Source organism: Plectropomus leopardus, chromosome 20, assembly GCF_026936395.1.
Source record: "Plectropomus leopardus strain MGB_pleo_1.0 chromosome 20, ASM2693639v1, whole genome shotgun sequence".
NCBI classification, from domain to species: domain Eukaryota; kingdom Metazoa; phylum Chordata; class Actinopteri; order Perciformes; family Serranidae; genus Plectropomus; species Plectropomus leopardus.
Window position 1 is genome coordinate 10420158 of NC_142195.1, and position 8735 is coordinate 10428892.

At 41.5% G+C, this 8735-nt stretch overlaps 1 protein-coding gene across 3 annotated transcripts in view; it reads right to left on the reverse strand.

Annotated features, from left to right (window-relative positions):
• arhgap24 (Rho GTPase activating protein 24) overlaps positions 1 to 7657 on the reverse strand; it is a 94859-nt gene extending 87202 nt beyond the window's left edge. For 2 of the 3 annotated variants that reach the window (XM_088071286.1, XM_042509460.2), the window contains exon 1: positions 7207 to 7657. The gene's annotated coding sequence lies outside the window, so the exon portion shown is untranslated. Of the gene's footprint in view, positions 1 to 7091; positions 7150 to 7206 lie in introns of those variants that run through there. The other variant, XM_088071287.1, reaches the window with a different exon arrangement.
• Positions 7658 to 8735: the final 1078 nt, after the last annotated feature.

The window sequence follows — 8735 nt, forward strand, 5'->3', positions numbered from 1 at the left end:
CTTTCACAGCATTAGGAGGTTGCTAGTTTTCAGTGCTTGCACAGACTGTTTGTTCCCCATATGGGAAAGTACTGAAGCTAACAGCACACAGAAAGCTTGAACTGCTGTTTGACACGTCTTTGTTTGAAATGAGCTGCTTTGGAGGGTAGGATATTGAGTCTGGCTCATCCTTTGGGAAATTAAAGTTGTGCTAGGGAAGAGTTTTTGGGGGGTAAAAATACAACAGAGTTACCCAAATCATATATTTTAGGCTGTAAAAAAAGAGCATTCAATTCCAGTAATTAGGACTTTACAGACTGTTACCCAAAATGCCAAAAATGTTGGTTATCGGGTAAGGACAGTGGCAGGAAATTTTCTGGAAGCACAGGAAGTGGCCGGTCGCAACAGCCGCAAGGGAGCACTCTGTTGAGGGAAAAGAGCATTTCACAAACTTAGATCCACTATTTGTCCCATCCTGTGGTTGCTATAAAGCATTGCAGGCCGAAAAGAATGTGCTAAGTGCATTTTACAGACATCGTGTGCCACATCTTGGGTGATCTTTGAAACAATGTGTCCTTTCAGACAGTTCATTCTTCGGCTGAAAGTACAACTTGTGCTGTCAGATATCATAAACATAGCTAGCTAGCTTATTAACTTAACATTAACTCCATGAGTTGGTTGAAAAATCTCTAAATGGTTACACAATGTTTCCAGTATGCTTGTTTTAATTTATTTTACTATTGTATCTTTATAGGGGTCATAAATTTGCCCTTGATGCCTGTATACATGATTTTAAAAGACTGAGGCTAAAGTTGCCTGTGCCATGTTGCATAGATGATAGCTGTTCTGAAGGTCTGTTATAGAGTTGCCAAGGACTTTATAGCCTATAATAAATCAAATTTTTAATACATGTTGATGAAAACTCAGTATTAATGTGCCATTTGTGTTCATATTAAAGGTTATCAATGACCACAGTGATGCAAATAACCTTCAGCCTGAAGCATTAATGATTCACTGATGAATAACAGACATTTATTTGTGTGCTTTAACATGTGGCAGACAGTGCCATTGCCATCTGTCTGTCTTCAGTCCTCAGTTTTTGCATTTTCAGCAGCTGCTGTACTCCACAGTGGCCCCCGTGCCTGCCAGTAAAGCCAGTGCCAACTTTTCTTCGGATGATGCAAAGGTCAACAGTGCGTTAAGCAGAAAAGTCAATGTGGAGGATTAAAACAATGGTACCATTTAGTCCCATTAGGTCAGATTTAAAAAAATAATAATGATAATAAATCTTTCTTGATAACTAGAATTGTATCTTCTATGTGTCTGTATTTCTGCACATTAATCAACAGATTAACTATTTCTGTTTCTGAAAAATCAGCTTTATTACATAATGTCCCTTTACCAAACCAAACACCAGAATAAATGTTGGCATTAGACGTTCTGCAACCATCGCTATGTTACATTTATACATTTTATATGTAGCAAAAATGTTAAAATATTTGTTTGTGTTTCAGTTTTCAACACTTTGGTTAAGGTGTGGTTAGGTTTAGGCACAAAAAAAAACCTTTGTTTTGGTTTAAAAAAAAAAAGAATATGTCAATACCCAATAGTGTCGCAACAACCACCCCTGGAAATTTGCCAACATCACCTTAAAAATTGTCAGTTTTTGTCAGCCACCACTGGGAAAGTGCAAACATCGCTTTACAAATACCAGGTTTTTGTTGCTGCATCCACCACTGGAACAATGCCAACACCCCTTATAGATACCTAGTTGTATGGCTTGGTGATATGGCTTTAAATTAAAATCACAATATTTTAATTCTATATTGAAATACACAAAATATATCTGGATATTTTTAATTGTCCTGAAAACTAATGTTAACCATTATAATACAAAATTATTAAATGAGCTGCTGTTACAATAAAATTAAATTAAGCAGCTACTATCATATACACTATTGTTATAACAACATTTAATAAAAAACATTAATATGGAAGTTAAATAAAGTGCTTTTATAAAGAAAAAAGTATTGTTATAAACAAATTAGTCAAAGTGGGACCCATGGTGCTTTTATTTTGAAGGACCCGGCTCGTCTCAGGCCTGAAGTGTTGACGTTTTTGCTGTGGACTCGGAGCTTCCGGTCAGCAGTTGGATGTTAGCAGACAGGTAAACAGATAACACAGCATCTTTAACCGTGAGGATTTATTCACTGTGAGCAGGCAACAAATTAGCATCTCTCAAGTTCAAATATTACTAATGTTTCCCACTCGTGCTCCGTGGTTGCAATATGTTACTAAATAGTTGGGATCGGAGCAAATACAAACACATGCCTCACCTGCTCACACTACCGCTACTACCCCTCATTAAGCTAGACTGTCACCGCAGCACTGTTAACTTTGTTGATTTGTTCTCTGTAAGCTGAAGACAAAGTAACAGCTCTCTAGTTCATGTATTAATAGTATTTGCAAATCGCAGTAGTGCTCCATTGTCACAAAATAAAACTAAATTATCACGGCCTGGAGCTCTGCAAAAGCCCTGCTTTGTGTGTGTTTGTCAGAGAGCCACAGAGGAGAACAAGAGAACCAAAACACTGATGGCTTATAAAAACGACGTGACAATTTATAATTGATGTTTGCGATGTAGTCATTTTATCTATCACACGTAGAACAAGCTGCGATACTTTGACTGTATTCAATATGACCCTAACCCTAAAAACCACAACTGGAAAAAACATGGCTGGTCTCGAACAGTGGTTTGCTGCTTGGCTTGGCAGCTGTCTTGACTAAGTCTCACACCATCCATCATCATACATTCTTGCTCATCTCATACACATGTATCACTTTAGAAACGTCGATTTAATACCTATGAAGTGTAAAAAAATCTTACATGTCTGTGGTTTGCAGAACGTACAATGCCAACATTTTCTTCTTGAGAGTGGGCTGATTTTTCCCCAAGTATATGAAGTTACCAGTAAGATGTGATTGGTGGACCAGCGGGATGTGCCCACTGCATAGCGTGTGCAAGTCAGCATGTTTGACAGCTGATTAAATCCACCTGGCAATGACATAAACTCTGTCTGTGTTTCGTTAGCAACCATCTCTCCGAAGGTTATCCACATCAAAACCAGCTCATGCGATAGTCTACTTTCACATAATAGAAAGAGTGATTGGCGTTTGTTTGTTTATGTGCACAGTAACAGCAAAAAACAAGCAAAAGAGGAAACATGAACTTGTAATTGCCAGTCAGTGCTGTCAGCCCTTTAAATACCCCTGAGCAACCTTCCCCCTCAAAGTCTGCACAGTAGGGCCTCTATGACCCACATGTGTTAAAGACAAATATAACCTCCGCTTCCAAAGCTGCTACCTCGAGAGCAGTCTGTTTCTGTTAGACTCCTGCTGAAAAGTCGCAGAGGTGAGTGGAGGGCATGTTTCTTGCTGTGCTGCTGGTGTGCTAATCGTTGGATGGGATGTGAAAGAGGGAGGGCTTTAGAGCAGTCACAGATGGAAGTACTCACACACGTGGAAAAAAACCCTGATCCATTGCTCCATCCAGCACACAGAGTCCAGGTCTATCCTGATTTAATGCTGAAGGGGGTCAAAGTGAGGTCGCGATCTGAGAAGCGATCCTTCAGTAAGCGGTAGTCCATGATCAGTCACAACCCACACAACTGTGAGTCACAGAGAGAAAGGTGGATGGATGAAAGCGGGGAAGTGAGGAAGGGAGGTGAGGCTGGACCATATAATGTATCACAAACACAGAAGGATCGGTTCTCGGAGATAAATTTTCTTTTTGCTCCCGCTGCTAAAACGCCAATAAACTCCCCGGCTTTCATGTATGAATCAACATGATGAGTCAGTGTCTATTTTGTCTACACACCAATTTAGACGCCATATGTGGCCCCCTTCACAGTCTACAATGCAGCCCTTTTGGTATGATACACCCGCTACCCCATCACTCGCATCGCCACCCCTCCCTCTCTATTTTCCTCCACGCCATGTGTCACAGTATGTCTGGGAAAGTGAGCAGCGGCTCTGTGAAAGGAGCGAGGGTGAAGACTTCACATTGACTCATTCTATGTGTTTGACACACTGTTAGAACTCAGCGAATGATACTGTTTATGTGTCTATCTTTTGTATGATGCAGTAATGTGAATACAAGGAAATAAGATACAAGATGCTACGGTCACAAAGTTAGAGGGCGAATTGAAAATCTCAGGGGTGATCATAGTCATTTTCCCCAGAGATGTTATTTGCCGTTGCAGTTTGAGGAAAGCTGACTCTGCATTTTAACCTTCATAAATGTCACCTTGATTCTCTGGGTGAACTAGCCCGTGTCAAGGTAATTTAACAGATGTTGAAGGAGAAGTTTGACATTTTGTTCTCGCTCAGGCTGAAAGTTAGATGAGAAGATTGAGACCACTTTAATGTCTCATCCCAACTCATCAGATATCGCCACTTGGTCGGTGTCGTTCACGTCTACATATGACACACTGGGTATCCTCCTGTGTCTGTTGTTGGCGTTCCAGGATGGCATGTTAATATAAGCCTTTTAAATACATAGTGTCTTTTTAAGACACATTTCCATTTTCACAGGAAATGTACAGTTTATGCTTGTTGGAATCTTACTAGGTCAGTAAAATGCCTCGTATTTACTTTTATTTACTTGCGAGCACAAGCATGTGGTTAGGCTTAGAAAAAACATCATGGTTTGGCGCAACATTCATATAGGAAGCGAACAGTGGGCTTCCGGGTCAAAGTCTAGGTCTGTTGGATCAGTCCATCTCCCCTCCCTTCCTATAGTGATTTTCCAGCTTCTTGTTTTACATCGTCACTGGCATATCAGACTGGTGCAAAAGGTGCTGTCGGGCCGTGTTACAATGTGAGCCCAGACGGTGCCATCTGGCTGGGTGTCTGATGCTAAAATCACTACCCAAGTGGTGGTAGCGATTTGTGGAGTTGGGGAAGGGGAACAGGCTGTAATTTGATACAACTGTGAGCAGCCAGTTAGCTTAGCTTAGCATAAAGAGAGAAAACGGAGGGAAATAGCTTCCCTGGCTCTGTCCAGCAGTAACAAAATCCAGCTATCAACTCCTCTTAAGCTCAATAACATTCATGTTTAATTCATACAAAAACTGTAAAAGCGTCAAAAGATCAATAATTGTTTTGCTGGGATTTATCTGTTCGACTGTCGACTGCCTCCCCGCAGTTGCCAAGCACCTACTGGAGACTCCAGGAAGTTCATGTTTCCCTCAGGAACACCATTAGGCTTTGAAGAAAATTTGACATAGTGGCCAACTGTTGAATTACAACGTCACGTCATTGGGCCCAAAAACTTTTTCCCCAAAAGACTTTTCTCATTGTGGAAGAGACGTCCAGAAGTTAGCTGCTCGTCTGGCTTAAGTCTCTTGATCACTTGCTCTATGGGACCAACAATGCAGAAGATCCGGGTAATTTTATACCCTGGAAGTCAAACTTTTTTGGGCTTTAAGCACTATTGAGCAACTTTCCTTGGAATAAAAGAGGCTCTGCTTTCATCACGGTATCCAGTTCTCTTTATACATCCATGGCCTAGCAAAGAAATAATAATGCTGAACTGTTGTTGTTTTTTTGCACGTCAGTTTTTGTACGGTTTGAACAAATTATAGTAAAAATGCTAATTGGTGAGCATTTGAGGTGCTGGCTGACAGATTTTGTTATGCCAAAGGCTTGCTGTTTTCTAATGCCCAGTCTTTATGCTACGCTAACCACCTGCTTATATTTAACTGGCAAAAATGAGTGTTATCAGTCTTATCATCTATCTGTCAGAAAGCCAATAAGAGTATTTCCTAAAATTTTCCTTATACCTATGAATTCTCAATAATTTAATCTTGTCTCCAGTTTTGCTGCAGTTTCAGTCCATGCCTCCATCCCTCTCTCTCTCAATAGCCAGATATCACAGAGTTAGACCTGGGAACAGTCGCGTACAGCAGCTGACACAGGGAACCTGATCCCTGGGCTTTCCAGCACCACAGCTTGTGCACTGCAGACATTCCTGGCACACGGGGGTCATCATATCTCCCCTCCTTTTACCTCAGCCCATGCCTTGTTTGATTTCACATCTTCCTTTTCCATTAGCAGGTGGGGGGAACAAGTTGCAGAGACCTCTTGTCTGTCCTCTCTACTGTATTATCAACACCAGCCCTCCTTTTTCCTTTCCTCCTCACTCTTATCATTTGAAATCTTTCCTCATCTTTTCTGCGTCCTTTTTCCATCGTGGATATGCAAGTAACTGCACTCAGCGTCATCCTTGTACATGTGGCAGAACTGGCGCTATTAATCCAGACATAATTGAGTTTCCTTCTCTTTTTGGCCAGCTGACAGCCAGACAGGGGGTCAGTGTTTTGGATGGCACATGCAACGGTTTCGCCATCTGTATGTCTGCACCAGAATTAGTGAGAGTTGAATTTTAATTACATGACTAAAAGTAGAGAAATGTATGCTTTCAGCAGTCATTGGTTACAAGCAGACATTGTAGGTAATATGCTCTAGATAATGTTGCATTAAGCAATTTTTAAAATGTGTTTCACTGATTCCACTGTGGCCCACTCATGTGTGACACATCTAAATATATAACTGAAAGTTGTGCAAACATTTCGATGTCGCTTACTGCTGGTGGCAGCTGAATGAGTTGTGTCACTAGTTAAACACAGTGGAAATACATCACATGAATGAACCATTTAGCCAGTGATCAAATCCATCACAAAACGAGTAATTCTGGAAGTTAAAAAAAACACAAACTCCTCACCCACCCATCCCCAAAATAATCAGTCACCAAAAACAAAAACACAGTCATTGTTCAGTAAATTGGAGGCAGTTGCTGACCTTCTCTGCTGGAGGTCTGGGATAATATTTGCTGCATGTACTTTAACACATGCAAAATATTACAGGAAACAGATCCCCTAAATCAGCATTAAATGTCATAGCAACTGTCCTGTACTCCTACACTCGAGAATGTGCATTATGCATTTTCTTTAGTTCAGCTTTAGTTATACCTGCAAAAATAGAAACAACACAACTTAAAATGTCACTCAATGCCTCTAAGATTGAATCAGGCAGTCAGATCATTTACTTACAGCATCTTCACAGTCCCGCAACGTGCCAAAGTGAGTAGAGGCGTCACATAATCACCAATATATAACAATACCTCAGTGGCAGAAACATATTATAAAACACAAAGAGCAGACTCACCTGTCAAATAAACAGCCTGGTTGAATCCCTCAGCTCTGACGTGTGGTGATGCACACCCACTGTATCCAATCCAGTGACAGCCAATCAATCAACATCAATAGAGATCCTGCGCTGAGCTCAACTTGTACTCCAGCTCAGCTGCTGCTGCTGCTCCCCTCCTGAACAAAGTCAGCGTGTGCAGAGTGGATTGAGTTAGCCGAGGCTCAGATGAGCTGCTATAAACTTTTCCCCTGACTGCTCACACCATCTGCATGCTGAGAAAGTCTCCGCTGTGACCAGGATGGCTGTCGCGGTCAGCACAGTCACACATGGGGCAGCCTTACAGCGGGAGTCCACCCAGACACATGCACACCCACATGCACACATACACTCTCTCTCCCAAAACACTGCAGCCTATGCAGACTTAACTCCTCCAGTCATCCTGGCTGGTGAGACACTCACACTCAGTCTGAGCAGACTGTGTATGTTGGTTACAGAGAGGAGGAGGAGGAGGGAGGAGAGGGAGGGGAAAGTGTGTGTGTGTGTGTGTGTGTGTGTGTGTGTGTGTGTGTGTGTGTGTGTGTCAGTGAGAGAGCATGTTTTAGGAAGTCTGAAGATGAGAGCTCTGACTGAGCCGTGCTCAAGCAGTGCAGCTGACTTTCTCTTCAGATTACATACAAGCAACTGGCATTTTTCAAACTCTCACACTGTGTCCAACTCTCCTCAAAATCTTAACAGCCAAGAATTTCCCAAACTTTGTTACGGTTCATAATGTGGAATATAAATCCTGAATTTCTCATATGTCATCCGAGAGCTATTCAGTACACAAACACAGAAAGCTCCCAGGTTTAAAGCGTCTTCAAGTTGTCGTATACAAATGACTGCGTGCGTGCAGCTCGACAAACATTTATTCAGTGACGCTATCCTCACTTTGGTGCAAGTCCAGCTGTATACACACCAGTGGAAATTGCATCTTGTTTACGCGGGAGTGGTCTAAAAATTTCCTACTCCATAGTCTTGCAGTGGTTCCTGCTGAATGGGAGCATTTCACATTTGGCATGTAATGTACAAAACAAAACATGCTGAATGTGTATGATAAATGGAGACAAAGGTAAAGCCTTTATACTGTTGTTTCAGCAAATTACTGTCTGCTCTCGCAAAGTGAGGACATCTGACATGTACTTTACATTCCTGAGCTCAGTCATGCCATCATAAAGCTCCGTATTGACTCCTCACAATCTGCTCGATCACCAGACACAGACTATTGATTTATGACAAGAGAGCAGGCAAAATTAAATAAAAAGATGTTACTCTCGACAGAACGGTTATCGTGTAGGCTCTGAAATGAAAATTAAGTATTTATATGTAATTACATATGTAAAAAAAAGTTAAAGGTCTAGTGTGTAAGATGTAGTGGCATCTAGTGTTGAGGCTGTAGGACTGACACCTTTGCTATGATGTGCCAAGAATGTACGGTAGCCAAAATACAAATGTTCGTTTTTGGCTACAATAGAAACAACATGGCAGACTCTGTGGAAGAGGACCCAATG